This window comes from Muntiacus reevesi, chromosome 6 (assembly GCF_963930625.1).
Source record: "Muntiacus reevesi chromosome 6, mMunRee1.1, whole genome shotgun sequence".
Classification (NCBI taxonomy): Eukaryota; Metazoa; Chordata; class Mammalia; order Artiodactyla; family Cervidae; genus Muntiacus; species Muntiacus reevesi.
In genome coordinates this window covers 31,750,796-31,770,376 of record NC_089254.1, presented here as the reverse complement: position 1 = coordinate 31,770,376, position 19,581 = coordinate 31,750,796, and the positions used below count along the sequence as shown (strand labels likewise).

General features: G+C 38.9%; 1 protein-coding gene across 1 annotated transcript in view; it reads right to left on the bottom strand.

Moving 5' to 3' along the window:
* Positions 1–19,581, bottom strand: part of ELAPOR2 (endosome-lysosome associated apoptosis and autophagy regulator family member 2) — a 205,291-nt gene that overhangs the window by 121,363 nt on the left and 64,347 nt on the right. The gene's annotated exons all lie outside the window — the stretch shown is intronic.

Below are 19,581 nucleotides of genomic sequence, written 5' to 3'. Positions count from 1 at the left end.
AGCCATCAAATGGCTTGCATTTTAGGGATCATATTCTAGAAAAATAGGGGAGAATGTGCATGCTGTGACCTCATTATATCATGACTTCAGAGTCAGAAGAAATTCCTGTGATCTTGAACCACTTGAAAATGCTTTGAGGAGAAAGCCCAGGAAGACGGGTGGGGTTTGTAACTGCTCTAGTGTTTATCAGTTCCTTCGTAACTGGCAAGTCTAACAGGGTGTGATAAACAGTGAGACCAAGTCTGAAGATAAGCTGCCTAAAGACATGCAGTAAAATACATTAGCCTAAGCAGGATGGATAGATAGGTGAGTAAGTGAACTAAGGAAAGAACAAACAAACCAACAAAATGAACCAATGAGATGTACTCATGTCAGTGACTCTCCTATGAGCAAATCAGTTCCCTGATGCTCCCTTGCCTCCCCTCCGCAGCCAATTCAGAATTGACCACAGTTAATTATAATGATCCAGTAGATGAGCGCATATTAGAGTTCATAGAGTCAAAAGCAATAGAGACAGAAGAAGAAAAAGTGCTGATATCTAAGAGAACATACAGAGAGGGAAGAGACCAAAAAAAGCAAACATAATTCATTTTTTTCAAATGAGGCTCCTTCTCTATGAGTATTTTTATGTGAAATGCTGACAATAGCATAGTCTTGTATTTGATGAGACTGCAACTCCTCCTGGAGCAAGGCCCTCAAATTTAAGTCTCAGCAAAGTGTGCGACACCCTATTTGAGAAAGCAAGACAACAGGAAGGAAAAAGAGAAAGCATGAGACTGTAGTGCTCAGTACAAATATTCCAACTCCAGTTGCCATGGGTGAGGGCATACATCCTACTACGTGGGAAGGTCAAAAACAGGAGGATAGTCAGTGCAGACACACATGTGACATAATAAAAACTTCCTTAGCCTACATTATCAACTACATGAGCACATAGCATTGTGCAGAAACATTCATACCCAGATTTTTTTATAGAAGGAACATGAAGTTAGTTACCATGGGAACCTAAGGCTAAGTAAAGCAATATGTATCTGATCTATTTATGACACATCCTCTTCTCTGCATTTGCAGACATGGTGGCTTTTAGAAACTATTTTGAAAATGTTCATGTTTTGAACCTGAGTTCAATAGCTGTCTTTGTAAACAAGGCCTTATAGGTACTCAACTCATTTTGTCATTCAATAAATATTCACTGCACATCTCCCCAGTGACACTGTGGAGATGCTGCGGATACCATGAGAAATGAAGCAGCTAAGTCCCTGCTCTCATGGGACTTACACTTTAGTATGAATAGAAGTGCCCAGGTCGATGGACATCTAGGTTACTTCCATGCCTCAGCTGTCGTAAACAGTGCTATAGTGAAAACTGGGGTGCAGGTATCTTTTTGAATTATGGTTTTCTTCAGATATGTACTCAGCAATGGGATTGCTGGAGCAAATGACAGCTTCTTTTTTTAGTTTTTTAAGGACACAGAAGCAAACCTAAATGTTCACTGATGGAGAAATGGATAAAGAAGATGTGGTACATACATACAATGGAATATTACTCAGCTATAAAAAAAAGACAAAATAATGTCATTTGTAGCAATATGGATGGACCTAGAGATTGTCAAACAGAGTGAAGTAAGTCAGACAGAGAAAAACAAATATAGTATGATACTGTTTAAATAAGTTATCTTTTTTTAATGGTACAATGACCCTATTCACAAATAGAGTCACAGATGTAGAGAACAAACCTATGGTCACCAAGGAGGAAAGGAAGGAGGGATAAATTGGAAGATTGAGATAGGCTTACATTTACACACTGCTATATATAAATCAGATAACTACTAAGGACCTACTATAAAGCACAGGGAACTCTACTCACTACTTCATAATGACCTATATAGGAATAAGATTGAAAAAAGATATATATAGATATATTAAATATTATATATGTATTATATTATATATAGCTGATTCCCTTTGCTGTACAGCAGAAACTACTATAACATTGTAAATAAACTATACTCCAATAAAAAATTTTTTACAAAGACGCACCCAGGGTTTCTTGGCAGGATCCAGCTTAGACCATTTTCTTTCCCTGGCTCTCAGGCCAAACTGATAAAGACATACAATGGGCTAGTCCTTGTCTCCCCTCTGTCTGTGCCAAACCTAAGACCACAAGCAACTCAGGTGCCTCCTAAGTTATGCTTGTAGTTTTACAATCCCATTTCTCATATTTTCACTGTTCCGGATAAAGGGGAATCAGCCATCTCCTGCACTGTCATGGAACATTAGGAAAAGTTGCAAAGAACATTCTAAAACAAGTTTGGAAAATCAGACTTTATATTCTTGGCCTCCAAGATCACTGAGGATGGTGACTGTAGCCATGAAATTAAAAGAAGCTTACTCCTTGGAAGAAAAGCTATGACAAACCTAGACAGCAGACACATTACTTGGCTGACAAAGGTCCGTATAGTCAAAACTATGGTTTTTCCAGTAGTCATGTATGGATGTGAGAGTTGGACCATAAAGAAAGCTGAGCATTGAAGGCTGATACTTTTGAACTGTGGTGCTAGAAAAGAGTCTTGAAGAGTCCCTTGGACTGCAAGGAGATCAAACTAGTCAATCCTAAAGGAAATCAACCCTGAATATTCATTGGAAGGACTGATGCTGAAGCTGAAGTTCCAGTACTTTGGCCACCTGATGTGAAGAACTGACTCATTAGAAAAGACCCTGATGCTGGGAAAGATTGAAGGCAAAACAAGGGGATGACAGAGGATGAGATGGTTGGATGGCATCACCGACTCAATGGGCATGAGTTTGAACAAACTCCAGGAGACAGTGGTGGACAAGGAAGCCTGGTGTGCTGCAGTCCATGGGGTCACAAAGAGTTGAACATGACTGAGTGAACAACAATACAACAAAAAAAGTCTACCCAAAAAGAAATGAAGGAAAATGTCAATGTTCTTAAGACTGCAGCCAGATAATCTCTATTATCGATGTTAGATATATTAGTTTAAAAAAAGCTTCATAGAAAATGCTGAGGAAAATGTTATGTCCTTGAACTAAAGGTCTTTAAACACATGCCATTATTATTTTACCATCTAATTATATTTAAGCTTGCTGAATTATCCCTATTCCCCAAAACCTGTAAAAAAAAAAAAAGGAGATTCTCAAAAAAGTAGAGAGAAAAGGAATAAAAATAATATACATGACAAAAATAAAGAGACTAGAAGTGAAAAGCACGATGTAGGTGTCAATAATTTGTTTGGAAGATAGGACACCTAGGTGAACTCTAGTAGACTTATCACAGCAAAACAGCTAAGGACTGCACATCCAGACAATAACAAGAAGAAAACTGACATGAGCCACAGAAAGACTTAGAATTGAAGGCACCAAACATCTCAAAGCAAACAAAGATGACCAACAGAAAAGACTGAAAATCTGTTTTTAAATGTAGACTCTTCCATTCCCTTTCAATCAACAGAAGAGAAAAAAATTATTTGCTCCAGAAAAGTTAAACTAGAAAGGTTACAGATTCAGGGGCATCAAGTGCAGCAGATGGAAGAAAAGGCAGCTTATCAAAAACAAGGCACTGTGTGCACACCTGCATACTGAATGACAAGACCCACCCCAGAACCCTCCCACTGAAACACAAGCCCAGCACCACAGTCCTTCCGCCTGAACCACCTCCCCCAAACTAGTGGCCACCTTTCTTCTTCCTAAAAGGTGCTCTTGATGGATGGTATGCCTCACATCAGGACCCTTACCCCTGCATTTCAACTGATTTTCACATCTGCTTATCCTAGAAATGAGACTTGCTGGAACCTAACTTTTATCCGCAATATCATTATTGTTATTCATAAAAATACTAATGACATTTGCAGACTCCTATAAGCTCTCCAAAATAGTTTTCATTACATTATCCTAATTTAATGAGTCTGAAACACAACCCTACATAGTAAGCAAGTGTCCTGTCTCCATCCTCACGGCCACTGCCAAATTTCAATCACCATCTTCTGCCATCTGAATGACTACCAACAACCTAACTGGCCTCCTGCTTCTGCTCTTATATACATCCATGACACTCTGCAGCCAGTTTTCATTATGTCATCCCTGCTCAAAATCCTGCAACAACTTCAAATTAGCCAGAGGACAAAGTCCATAATCTTAGCATAGCATGAAAAGCCTTTCTTGATTCATGTTCTCTCTGCTTCTCCAAGTTTTATTTCTCAATCTTCTGCATATGTGAAACACTGAAACACGGAATAAAATATGCTATGTTCTTCCTTCCCTCCATGCCCTAAACATGACTTATTCTCAGCCTGGAAGGCTTCCTCTTTGCCCAGACCCTGTAACAGCATAAAGGAATCTCCATAATCACAAAACACTGTTTAGCAGGTTCTCCTTCAGGCCATACCTAACATTGGCAGGACCAGGGGCAACAGTATAAACTAAGATGCCCTTCATCCTCTACATTCACCACACACCTTGAACAGCCTCCTCATATACAAGCGGTGACACCAACCAACACATTCAAGCTCTGTCAGTGTCCCTCCCACAGTAACACCATCTACAGTCAGGAGTAAGGACCTGGAAAAAGACACTGAACACCCTAGAAGCAGACCTGGGACTTAGAAGCATGCAATTGCAAAGTCATATTAGCCAGAGTATGGTATAAGAGGGCGGGGGAAGAAGGAAATGTGACATCTAGGTGGGCACATCGCCTTGGCACATAGATTACAAGGCAGGTGGGGGAACACAGCCACAGGAAGCCCAGAGGGGGGCCCTCTGCCTTGTCTAAAGGTTGATACTGATCTCTCTTATGGGCTTCCCTGGTGGCTCAGGTGGTAAAGAATCTGCCTCTAATGTGGGAGACCTGGGTTTGATCCCTGGGTTGGGAAGACCCCTGGAGAAGGGAACGGCTACCCACTCCAGCATTCTAGCCTGGAGAATTCCAAGGACAGAAAAGCAGATCTCTCTTTACATAACAAGATCCAAAGGAAAGAGCAGCAGAAAAGCTACTGTAGTAGCTACAGCTACTACTTCAATAGACAGAACTTCCAGGAATGGCAGGAAAATTGGCCTACATCTTTATGGGTTCTTGGGTAGAGGTAATTTTTTCTTCTTTTTTTACTCTTTCCTTTTTTTTTTTTTTTCTGGCCTCACCCAAAATAAAAATGTAAAAGTCCAATGTTTCAAAAAATAATAATAAATCTCAGAAATCGATTTTTATGTCTAACAACATATGGTTGTGAGCTTATATGCATATAAAATCCAAATTCTTCTACATTAATCAGGCTGAAACCAAAAGGTGCCTTTGCTTCTGCAAAATTTGAGCAACAACTTACTATTTAACAAGCACCAAGAGAAACTGCATCAAAAGTTTCAGAAATGTATTAAACATAACCCATGACACATCAATTCCACTTCTACTCCTGGACACATAACCCGAGAAAACCATAATAGGTTTACATTATAGCATTATTTAAAATCATAAAAAACTTGAAAACCCTCTAAATGTGCAACAATAAGGGACTGGTTAATATACTATTGTGCATACATGATGGATTTCATATAGCTCATTCTAAAATGATACCATATTTAATGATAAAATTATGACATATTTAAGTATAATATAAAAATTATACAAAGTAATATGTCTGAACTCGTAGGAGTGGATATGTAATAACACAGAGAAAAAATTACTGTGGGTATGTATACCAAAAAATTGATAGCAGTAAACTGAGTATAGCATATAGCGATTTTTTTAAATTCAAGTACAGTTAATTTACAATGTTGTGTCAGTTTCTGGTATACAGCAAAATGATTCAGTTATGTTCTTTTTCATATTCTTTTCCATTCTTATTACAGGATATGTGTTTCCCTGTGCTATACAGTAGGACCTTATTGTTTTGGAACATAGTGATTTTCATTTTCTCCTTTGTGATTCTGTATTTTAAATTTTTCTACAGTTCTTAATAAAAATGTGCTTCTTCCCCTAAATTTGGGTAGCTGCTTTGCCAAGCAAGACTTAAAAAAAAAAAAAAAAAGTTCCTGCTTCTTCTGACTTTAAAATAGGTAGCCAATGGGACTTGTAAAAATTCAAAGGACACCACTGAAAGTTTATTCTATTACCATGCATTAGCCTCTCTGATGGGCATCAATCATTAGCAAGGCTTTAAGGGCAAAGGTCACAAGACATTGGCTGTAAGTTCTGTAGAAGGTAGCATGGAAAAGAAGACCCAGACCTGAAGTACTGCACAAGCTGGCACAAACAAAGATTTTAAGTAGATATAAAGAAGATAAAGAAAAGCAGGAAGAGTTGGCTGGGAGAAAAAGAGAACAAGACAGTGGAGAAATTCTGACTACACAATTTGCTGATCTCACAATTTGGTTCGGGAAAGGGAAAACTCCACACTTTAATTCACCTAAGCCACTAGCAGAGTTCAGAGAGAAAAGATTTATAAAAACAATTTAAATTCAAAAGTTAATTCTTGTCAGTGCTGCCACTTGAAATTGAGCTTTACTTGTAAAGAGTCTACAGAAATAGCATAGGTGATAAAAGGTTCTGAGAATTTTGACATCCAAATCATGTTTTTGCTTACAAACTGTGTGAGCTTAATAAAAACAAACTAGTTATTTAAGTTCTTTTGAACTCAATTGACCCTGGAAGAATCTCTCAAATTAACAGAATTTTTTTTAATAGTATAATCCTAATACCTATTATCGGCTTTTCTGCTGGCTCAGTGGTAAAGAACTGCCTGCCAGTGCAACACATAGGTTGGATCCCCGGGTCGGGAAGATCCCCTTGAGAAGGAAACAGCAACTGACTCCGGTATTCTTGCCTGGGAAATCCCACGGACAGAGGAGCCTGGCGGGCTATATAGTCTATGGGGTCGCAAAGAGTCAAACATGACTTAATGATTGAACAACAACAATGCCTATTATAACCACACTCCTAAAAAATAAACTTTTAAAATCTGTTAAGAGATTTTTTTATAAAAATGAGAAAGAGTAGATAACTGCTGATCTATCTGGCTAGCATCCTTTTCCCATTTCTCCATATAGCAGCACGCCTCATGAGTTCAATACCCTCTGAGGACCTCTTCCAAGACTCCAAGCAGTTCTGATTAGGCAACCAATCACAGGAATCCTAGCCCTGGCCAGGCTATGCTATGGACATGTTACCTGGTCAGTTTTAATAAACTAGTCTGGGTGCCAGACAGGATGCAGACGTCTAATACAGCTTCTTTTTCCCAATCTACACAAAATGCAAGACTCTGCAAAAGACCCAGAGGGATGGGATGGAGAGGGAGGCGGGAGGGGGGATCGGGATGGGGAACACACGTAAATCCATGGCTGATTCATGTCAATGTATGACAAAAACCACTACAATATTGTAAAGTAATTAGCCTTCAACTAATAAAAATAAATGGGAAAAAATAAAAAAATAAATAGCAAGTGACCTGGGGAACAATGTCAAAATTTGAATAACAACTAGTACAACTGTAGTGAGTTTGCTGGTTTAATTTCTTCTTGTATCTCCTGGCTTTGAGCTGAAGGTGGGCCCAATCAGGGAACTGTCTAGTAGATGTGACTCAATATCTTCCAACTTTCCAGGCAGATCAAGAAAACGGATCCCTGTGAGCTGAATAAGAGTTGGGGGAAGGGGGGAGGCGGGGGAAAGTGTGCTTGTTTTTTCCTTTTTTTCTCTGCCAGCCCTACCCCAAGGCCAGCACCACCGACACAACTACACAGATGCCACTGCAATGACACGAGGACCTGATGCCCCAAGAGAAAATCATCTCCCTGGATAAAGAAACTACAGCAAGGACCTCCTGCCGCATGAAGAGCTGGGAGCAGTGGAAGAGATGGGTATTCTTGTTATCCTTTTTATCCCTTTTTTCTCTTACCACTTCACCCCAATCAAGTGAGTTGAAGAAAAGCATGGAGGCTAAAATTATGGAGGAATTCATCTTTCTGGCCAGACGAAATATAAAAAGGAGTCCTTCAGAAAATATCCCAGAGTCATGGAAAAGAGGACCTCCTAGCTGTGTGTATAAACAAATCACACAATTCCCAGTCTCACCCTCAAGCTAGGTAGGTATGGAATACAATTAAAGCAGCATCTCAAAATCACAGAGAACTCAAGTACAGCATAAACCACCACTCCAGCTCAAGACAGGGCAGGTAACTCCTCCTGTCCCTCCCCCCACAAATAGCAAAAGCTTTGAAACCTGAATAAACACTGGAATCACTGCATACAGAAGGTGATCTATGCTGTGAACCTAACCAGCTCAGCTGCCTGCTAAAACAAACAGACAAAAAAAAATTTCTATAGAAGACTAAAAGGACCCAGTGTTTCACAACATAATATTTAAAATATTCAGAATACAATAAAAAATTATCTGATATACAAAGAACTAAGAAAATCTGATTGATACTCAAGAGAAAGATAATCACCATGTGATAAGCCCAAATGAAAATATTAGAATTATCAAAGCAAGAATTTAAAAGCAGCTATTTTAACTGTCTTCCATGAGACATTTATTTTCAAAATCTAGATATCATTTATATTACCAAGTTTGTAATTATGCAAATAACAATAGTAATTTACTATAGAAAAATTAGAAAACATAGATGAGGATGGCTCCCCTCAATTTTTCTTGTCTACCTGTAATAAAACTGTAGGATCCTCTCTCCTTCTTTGGTAGGACTCTGAGCATAAGCAAACTAACTGAAATCATTGTAAAACATGAGATGATTATTCATATACAAGATACAGTATTACTAAGTAATATTTAGGTTTACATGCCAGAGAGCTCTTGCTGAATTACTATATTTAGGCCACCCACCATAGTAGACACTAGAAAATAAGGGCTGGAACCACTTTAGTTCACTGCAGCTGACAAAGATGTTTCACATATACTTTCTGACTTGATTCTCCTGGCAACAATGTGAGGGAGATAGCACACTTCCTCAGTTTTAAGATGCAAATTTGAAGACTTCCGAAATCCGTGTCAAAAGACTCATCACTAGCTATACACAATGACAAGACTGCCACAGCCTGTGCCTGGGTAAACTGAACACTAGCTCAACCATCCATTCCTGACATTATCACTTCAGTTGAGCTGTTTGCATCCCAGGAGTTGGATTTTGCCTTTGTTACCTATAAGGTCTGAACAAAAAAATGACACAATAATGTGGCACAGAAACCAGAAGTGAGTAAGTGCTGAAGGCCACCTCGCCCTGAAAATGGAATGCAGCCAGGCAGAAGTGGCCCATCTCCTAAACATAGGCCACCAAAGCTTAAAAGCTAGGACAGGATCCCTTCATCAACATGTGAAGAACTCCAAAGAGACAATGCTTAACTACACATGACAAAACCATAAATGTAACTTGGTAGAAAAAAAGAAGCTTAAAAAAAAAATTCTTACGATGTTTCCAAAACAGGGTAAGGAAATACAATTTTTTTAAAAAACAGAAACAATAGGAAATGTGAAGCCACAGTCCAGCCTTAACTCTGTAATAGCTTAAGAGTTAAGAATATAAATTGGCCAATTCCTAAACTCAGTTGAGTCAGGGCATGGACCAACAAAACAGAAGAATCTTGAGGGTGATTAAAGCCAAAATGTGGAGAGAATGCAAAAGACAGAGGTTGTATCAGGGCAAGCCAATACAAACCAGGATACCGAGTAAAGGTTTAGAAAAGAAAAACCTCACCCCATCTCAGGGGCTGCTGATAGCAGTTATTCAGAAGAATTTAAATATTTCAGGTGAAGACAGAGACTCGGTCTTTGACAGAGATATTAAAGAAGAATGATACATAATTAAGTTATTGTTAAACAGCTCAGTTGTGTCCGATTCTTTAGTGACTCCATGGACTGTAGCCCTCCAGGCACCCTGTCCATGGGATTTTCCAGTCAAGAATACAGGAGTTGGTTGCCATTTCTTTTTCCAGGGGATCTTCCCAAACCAGGGATTGAACCTGTGTCTCCTGAATTGGCAGGTGGATTCACCACTGAGCCACCAGGGAAGCCCATGTAACTAAGTAGATGTTTTTATACTATTGTTAATTGGGGGGAAATATTGCAAACTTAACACAATGGAGATTTCTCCAAGCCTTCAAAATGTTGATAAAACTCTGGTGCCTTTTAAAATAAATGATTTAGAATTGAGGAAATGGAATATTGTGAGAAATCTGAGATTCAAGATTACTGAGATCCAGCAGCATGCATAAGGCAGAGCTGAGTCAAAAATAGCACAAGTAAAATTATCTTCAGCACATCGCAGCTCCTAGCATGAGCAACTCACTTATTACTATGTATTATGGGTACTTGGCTCTCTCATTACCGGCTTTTACTACTGAGCGCTTTTTCAGCTGGACTCCCACCCTACTCAGTGGTCTTTCTCTATTCCTCCTCTAATCAGTTCACTTTTTCTCTTCCCGATTTGAAATGTAACACTAATATTTTCAAGCCATATACTAAAACTCAGTCCCTTCATTCTCAACAGATAACCTCACATCTGACCTCAAATAGAAAATCCCTCCAGGCACAAATTTCCCCAAATTGTCTTTTTTCTCCTGTGAGTGTCTGTGCACGCGCAAACTTACTTAACCAGCTTGCCTTCTTCCCTCGGGTCGCATGCAACAGTGCATCTTTACCATTTTATAAAATTTATCTCTGTTCTCTAAGCCTCATTCTCTCAAGAATGTTCCATTCATTACTCTGCCTCTCTCTCTCTCCCCCTCTCCCTCCAATGCATAAATTATTCATGTCTCTCCCATCAATTAAAAAAATCTCCACTGACCCCATGTGTTGGTGATTCATCATTCGTTCCTCAAATCCAGCCTCCAGCCTCTTGCCCCAGGTTAGGCCCAGAGAGGCTGACCTCTGTGGACTCCATCACTCACAGGCCTTTGAAAGCTGGATTCTGGTTATCTTTGCCCAATGGGAGGAGGCTCCAGCAAGACATGAGAGCGAAGTGCTTATCTCCCTTTCACCGTCCACAGCCATGGAGCTTCCCTAAACAGCACTGCCTCCCTTTCTGTCAGGGCTGTGAGTACTAACAGCTTTCTGATCTATTCCTGCTAGCCCCTGGGGCCTCTGTGGTTGTTTCTCTTAAAATCAGTCCACAGCTCCAAAGTTTCTTTATTAAACGCTATTCAGGTAAATGTTTTGTGTGAGCTGTTTTCCTGCTAGGATTCTGATCGATAGAGCTCATGTCCCACTGCAGCTCCTTTCCATCTCTTTCCAGCCAGATTTCCTGAAAGGGTGCTCTGAATTCACCGCTGTTTTTCATTTATCCATCAACTCACTATGATCTAGCTTCTGCTGCCCGTGAATCCACTAACCTCATCTTCCCAGTAGGGATATTTAATATCACTTATGACCTGGCTCTACCTTCCAGCTCTGTGGCCCACTATCAGCCATGAGACCATGTGCTCCACCCAGCAAATGACCCTAGAGTTGTCTTCAGCCTCTTATAGAATCTCCACCTGAAATGTCCTTCTCTGCTTCAGGTACCTAGTGAACCCTAGTCATCATGCAAGTGTCCACTCAGGAAGCTCTTCCTTCTGGGAGTCCTTCTCTCACCCACCCTACATGAGCCAGAATTAAAGTGGCTTAAACCCCCAGATCCTGTGAACAACTTGCACCCCCAGATCCTGTAAGTAACTCTTGCACGCATCATATTTATCTTGTAATCCCACCAAATGATTCTCTCTCTCAGAGCAGAATAACTCCAGAGTCCTCAGAAAACAGAGCTTATGTGGAAACATTGTCCTGAGAAGTGCAACTCCAGGGAAAGAAGAGGCAGGAAAGGAAAGTGAACATGAGAGAGTGGGTCAGCGAGCTTCTGGTTGCTCAGATTGGCAGAATGTCTTCAGAGAGATAGCATGAAGCTATTGGATCTCTAGCCAGTCCAGAAGCAGGAAAAGAAAGAGTTGATCCACTGACTCCTTCTCTCATTGGTCAAAGTTCTGCCCCATAGGATAACTCCCACCACTTTCAGGTTGCCCATATATGAGTTCCATGTGGGTCCCATTGTATCACCTGATACATATGTACTAACTAAATTATAAGAAAAGGAAAAATGTATACCTTTTCCCAAGTGATAAATCTCAATTGAGTAGTCTAAATCTCTCAATGTGTAAGTCCATTAAGGCATTAATACCATAAACTGTAAAAAGTTGCAGCTAATGCTGAGGTTAATGAGTAGAATTAACTCTTGAAGAACTAGACAGCCAGAATCCAAAGTGTTGCAAATAAGTTTGATTTTTCTTGTGATTTCTTCTCTTTCAGAGTAAAGTTTAATACCCAAAGGGAAGATGTTTTATTTATCAATCAATGTCTGGATTAACAGGGAGGGACAATCTGCACTGTGCAGGACTATTTCACTCATCTGATCTAGACTAATTTGACAGCTTAAAAATAAGAAATACTGCCATCTGACTGAACCTATTATTTCTAATAGTAATATAATGTTATAGAACTTGTAACAGAAAATGGATCTTCCACTGGATCCAAATTCTCTACTACATTAATAAAGAGCAACTAATCAAATGTTCACTCTTAAAATCATAGTAACCATTCTCTGAAGAAGCAGTGTAGCTCTCCAACATTACAACAGTGTTTACATTTTCCCCTCACTACTTTTATATCCCTCACTAGTATCTGGGTAAGCCCCAAATTATAGAACCTAGATAAGAGAGGAAAAAAGAAATTCCTTTTTTTTATGAAAAAGCATCTAAATCATCTGTGATCACAGTTATCCAGATGCATGCTGAAACTAAGCCAAAGAGGTAGGTTTAACCATTAGCCATTTCAACCGTAAAGTAGAAACATCAGCCTGTGATCACACTCAGGTCTGTCAGTGTCCTCTGTAATCATGAGTGAAAATCTGGGTCCAAGCCACATTCACACCTTTTGCTTGAGCCAGACTCTGCCAGAAACTATGGCTAGAAGGCATCTTGAAATGTCACTTAATCCATCTATTCCCTGCAGGCAAATGGTAACAGACTTTCCTTCCAAATTTCCAGAACCACCTTCAGAACTAGAAGAATTAAATCTTCTCCTCCTGATGCCAGAGAGCAATGCCTGCTGCTGGGTAGTCTCCATACCAAAAAGAGCTGGACAGGCAGTAATTCCCCAAAGGCTCATGGCTGGGTTCTGGAGAAGCCAAATCTCATCAAAATGAACTAACAGGGGTATTCAACATTCTTCTCTACCATCACACCAATGAATTATATACTGCTTTAATAACAGCAGTATAATCTTTCAATTATGGCCTATCTTTATATATATCGTTAAGCATTTGACAGAGAAATAATACTGTGGAAACCATCATCCTCTCAAAATTTAATTTTACACATGAAGTTCTCCTTTAACATTTTTATTAAAATACTTCCACCTAAAGGTTTGCTTTGATTGCTTTTGCAATAAATTTTAAGATTTTCGTTAAAAAAAAAAAATCAGATATTTGCAACTATGTTCTTGGCTACAATAATTTATCTTTCTACCAAGAGGCAGAATTACATAGTTGGTAAAAGTTCAGGACCCTGAAACTAGACAGTTTGATTACTGGAGAGTTTGCTTAACTTCTTGTCATCTGTGAAGTAGGGGTCACAGTTGTACCTTCTTCACAGAATTGTTGTAAAAATTAAGTGAGATGATAAATTATTTAGGATAGCATCTGGGTCATAGTAACCACTATGGAAGTATTGCTATAGTAACCACTATTGGTAGTATTACTACAGAAACAGTTTAAGCGTGGTTTTCAAAAACCATGTCTGCTTCAAAATCACAGTAACTTATTCTTGCTGCATGTCTGTGTGTGCATTATGTCCCTTGCTCTAAAGAATCTAACCAACCCAAGGGGAAGGATGATGGCATCTCTTTTTACAAATCTTAGAGTCTATCATTGAGCCTAAAACTGCACACAATTGAGCCACAGTACATGTTGGGTTACATGAAATAATGAACTAAAATATTTCCCACTTATACAAAAACAAAATTCTCTTCGAAGTTTAAGGAAAACAAAGAAAGCCTAGGTGAGTAAATATACTTTTCTCTGGGGCAAACTGACAATTTAAGTAAAAAAATGAACCAATTTAACACAGTATTATAAGACCACAAATAATTATAAATTAAAATCACAAAGTCCTTGATAATACTGAGATGTTCTCGTGCAATTAAAACAAACTGAATACATGAAGGCGAACCAATCACCTAGTTTTGTCAGAGTCTCATAATTTGTGAAACAGCAGATTGTAGATATTTTTTAAATGCGAAATTTTAATCAATTTGGCGTTGTTTCCTTTTTAAATAACACAGGCTATAAGTTTGGGGTCCAAATATCTTTCTGTTTAGCCATAATGAGGACATTAAAACAGCATATACAAACATGTGCCTATTTTGAGATGGGAGATTTCTCACATGGTGGCTTTTGGCTACCTTGGCTCACAATTCCGAAGAGTTTGAGGCAGACGGGCTGTGAGCCAGCATGATGCACAATGAGGTTCCGTGGGCTACAGGCTGATATTTTGTTTTTCAAAGTCTTTGGAACAACTGCAAATGTAAACAAGCACATTAGGATACATAGCTCATTTTAAAAGCAACATTTGATGGACGGAGGTAGGAGTGGGGTTCGGGATGGGGAACACATGTACACCCATGGCTGATTCATGTCAATGTAAGGCAAAAACCACTACAATATTGTAAAGTAATTAGCCACCAATTAAATAAATTAAATTAATTTAAAAATAAATAAATAAAAGCAACATTTGCACATATTTTTGTCTTTTTTATTTAAAGAAAACAAATGGTCATGCCATTGCCAGTGTTACTACTATGTAAGCAGAAGTGACTGAAAACAAATTTCTGAGGCAGAGTTGGTTTTGTTTCTAACTCACCCTATATCCCCATATGCAGCTCAGACCACCATTCTGATGCTTACTGTTTGTATCTCAATTCTAGGCTTTAAGTTTGAAGTGGAATGCCCTCAGTTCTACTCTCTAAACTGAGATTCCAAGGAACAGAAATTTATATATTTTACATATAAAGAAAATAGTACCTCCTTATTACTGTAAACAAGGCAATAAGCTCTCCAAACCTTGATTTTACCTTGGATAAAATTAAAAGAGAAAATACAGGTCAAAATATTATTTTAAGAGATGCCACACAAAGAAAGAATCTTGCAAATCTTAGTTCCTTAAGATTTCAAACTATTGAGCTAGCTGTTATTCTTCCCAGGAGATTAAAAAAAAAAAAAAGTCTACAAATTATTTATTTTCTCTGGACCACTAAGGCACACTGAACAAACAGCCAAGTTAAAGAACTAGCTGAGTGAGTGAAAGGTCTTATTTCAATTTAAATCTATATAGTCTGTGACCTTTATCATAAAATAATCCTTTCTTCAGTGCTTACAGAAAAGAAATAAGGCCCCCAGCTGCTAACTACAAAAAATTAATATAATCTCCCTGAACTATAACCTTTAACTATACAGAATGTTATGACCAGAAAGCTTGGGAACCCTCTCTAAGGAAACAATGCTTGTTGCCTTAGTTATATTCATGATTACAAACTGGAATTTATTCATCTGAGCTGTAATAAACTCACCAGCACTGTGTGATCCATATATGTAATCACGGACTTATTTATGAATGTATCACATTTAGATCTGCCATATATCATAATAGAAGGTAAGATGATGATGAAGCACTAACGGAAGTCCCAAGGACTGCAAAGTGCCCACACATAGCTGGTACAGAGCAAACTCGAGGTAAGTGACAGTATCTGCTGACTGAAAGCAATGATGACTCCACTCATATGGAAGAAATAAGGGGTCAATGCTATTAAATACCTATATTATTGACTAGCTGGTCAGTGACAGAACCAGGGCAAACTATCCAAGGCATCATACTCCCAGTCTGATGTTTTATCTAGTTCACCACACCGCCTCTCTTTCCAGGAAAAGAGCTTCTCACCTCTAAACCTTCTTATTACTTAATGAGTATCATCATATGTGTGGTCAATGAGAAAACTTTACAGGCTTCTCTCAAAACACAGGCATGATGTTCCTGAGTATAAATGTAATTACAAAATTATCCTTGACAGTTGGGAAAATGTACCCCAGCTCTGCTATGCCAGGGTATGTTCTCTTAGGGAAAAAGAAGCAAAAAGCAAGCAGTTCAGAGCATGTTTGGAGGTTCCATAAAGTCAGGAGGCTCCTCCTGTCTTTCTGCTTCATCCCTCTGACTTTCAGCCTCAACGCCACCTTATGATCGAAGATGGTTGCTGAAGCTCCTGCCATTCTACACATGTGACAGCAAGGCAAACAGAACTGAAGAGAAAGAGGAGAGGACGTGTGCTCTCCTCTTTTTAAAAAGCCTTCCAGAAAATCTCATCTGACACAATTGTTTATATCTCATTTGCCAAAACTTGGTCCATGGCCACAAGCTGCAAAGAAGCCTGGGAAAGTAACTAAGCATGCTGCCCAGGTTTCTATCATTAAAAAAGAGGAGATAATAAATATTGGAAGGATACTACTTCCAATGTGTAAATAAAAAGTGTGTCATCAACAAAGGAAAACAAACTATTGCTACAACAGAAAGCTGACTAAAAATATATAGTTCCTAATGAAAGATATTTCTAAAATCTAGTGTTTCTAGATTTAGTCCAAGAAGCTTTAACCAGGATGAATTTTTTTTTAAATGGAGATTTACTATAAGCTTATCCTAAAGAAATCAGACCCACATATTTTTTTAGTTAAATTTATGTGGAAAAATTAGGAAAAGCAATTTCAACTGAGCCCTCATAAAACCTCTTTGTCTCTCTCAGCACAGACAGTCTTATTACATTAAATGAAGAGGCAAAATTCTTTTCATTTATGCTGTTATGGGAAGAGAACTTTATCATTCTAGTGTTGAAATTTGTCTAATGTCTTCACTGATGTTCTGATTTGAAAACACCAAATGAAATCCATTTTTATACAACTTTTAAGGACTACTTTCCATTTTCAGCAATTATAAAACATTGACTATATTCCCCATGTTGTACAATACATTCTTGTAGCCTATCTTACACCCAGTAGTTTGCACCTCCCACTTCTCAACCCCTATATTGTCCTACTTCCACCTGTACCCCCACCCCCATTAATCATTTGTTTGTTCTCTATATCTGGAAGTCTGCTATTTTTATATTCACTAGTTTCTTTCTTTTTTAGGTTCCACATATAAGAAATATATTTCTCTACCTGAAATCTTTGTAATCAAAGAATGTTATGATCCCCATCATGTTAAAAATGCTACAACTGTAAAATATACAGAGACTCCCTGAGAACAGAACTGAAATCCTATGAAATGAAATGAACTCAGAACCTGAGATCACTTTGACCACCACACAGTAATCCCCTCCCATGGAATAAGCCCTGCAAACATAACACTGAATGAGACATGGCCATGCCTCCAGAACAAATGGATGAATTCAAGAAATGATGAGTTATGTCAATAAAATACCATAACTACTGTGTGTAGAACCTCAAAAGAGAGAAGGAAATTATCCATTTTGGGGATGAAAATGAGAGAAAGACTATAAATATTTGGAAGACAGCTAATCAGTTCTAAAAATGAGTGAAAGTGAAAGTCTTAGTTGCTCAATCGTGTCTGATTCTGCAACCACATGGTCTGTAGCCCGCCAGGTTCCACTGTACATGGAACTCTCCAGGTAAGAATACTGGAGAGGGTTGCCATTCCCTTCTCCAGGGAATCTTCCAGATTCAGGGATCAAAGCTGGGTCTCCTGCATACCAGGCAGATTCTTCACCATCTGAGTCACCAAGGAAGTCCTAATAAATCTCTTAATTTAATAACTATATTTTTATATTAAATTAGGAGAGAGAGTGGCAGCTGCATGACACAGGACTGGCCAAGAGGAGCCACCCCACGTCCAAGGTCAGGAGCAGCGGCTGTGAGGAGACACCCCACGTTCAAGGTAAGAGAAACCCAGGTAAGATGGTAGGCGCTGAGAGAGGGCAGACGGACTGAAACCACAATCACAGAAAACTAGCCAATCTGATCACAGGACCACAGCCTTGTCTAACTCAATGAAACTAAGCCATGCCATGTGGAGCCACCCAAGATGGTCGGGTCATGGTGGAGAGGTCTGACAGAATGTGGTCCACTGGAGAAGGGAATGGCAAACCACTTCAGTGTTCTTGCCTTGAGAACCCCATGAACAGCATGAAAAGGCAAAAAGATAGGACACTGAAAGATGATCTCCCTAGATCGGGAGGTGCCCAATATGCTACTGGAGATCAGTGGAGAAATAACTCCAGAAAGAATGAAGGAATGGAGCCAAAGCAAAAACAACATCTAGTTGTGGATGTGACTGGTGATAGAAGCAAGGTCCGATGCTGCAAAGAGCAAAATTGCATAGGAACCTGGAGTGTTAGGTCTATGAATTGAGGCAAATTGGAAGTGGTCAAACAGGAGATGGCAAGAGTAAATTCTAGGAACATTCTAGGAATCAGCAAACTAAAATAGACTGGAATGGGAGAATTTAACTCAGATGACCATTATATACACTACTGTGGGCAAGAATCCTGTAGAAGAAATGCACTAGCATCAGTCATCATAATCAACAAAAGAGTCCGAAATGCAGTACTTGGATGCAATCTCAAAAACTACAGAATGATCTCTGTTCATTTCCAAGGCAAACCATTCAATATCACGGTAATTCAAGTCTATGCCCCGACCAATAATGCAGAAGAAGCTGAAGTTGTATGGTTCTATGAAGACATACAAGAACTTTTAGAACTAACAACCAAAAAAGATGTCCTTTTCATTATAGTGGACTGGAATGCAAAAGTGGGAAATCAAGAACCACCTGGAGTAACAGGCAAATTTGGCCTTAGAGAACAGAATAAATCAGCAAAAAGGCTAATAGAATTTTGCCAAGAGAACTTACTAGTCATAGCAAACACCCTCTTCCAACAACACAAGAGAAGACTCTACACATGGACATCACCAGATGGTCAACACCGAAATCAGATTGATTATATTCTTTGCAGTCAAAGATGGAGAAGCTCTATACAGTCAGCAAAAACAAGACCGGGAGCTGACTGTGGCTCATATCATCAGCTCCTTATTGCCAAATTCGGACTTAAATTGAAGAAAGTAAGGAAAACCACTAGACCATTCAGGTATGACCTAAATCAAATCCCTAACGATTATACAGTGGAAGTGAGAAATAAATTCAAGGGATTAGATCTGATAGACAGAGTGCCTGATGAACTATGGACGAAGGTTTGTGACACTGTACAGGAGACAGGGATCAACACCAACCCCAAGAAAAAGAAATGCAAAAAAGCAAAATGGCTGTCTGAGGAGGCCTTACAAATAGCTGTGATAAGAAGAGAAGCAAAAAGAAAAGGAGAAAAGGAAAGATAAACCCATTTGAATTCAGAGTGCCAAAGAATAGCAAGGAGAGATAAGAAAGCCTTCCTCAGCGATCAGTGCAAAGAAATAGAGGAAAACAATAGAATGGGAAAGACTAGAGATCTCTTCAAGAAAATTAGAGATACCAAGGAAACAT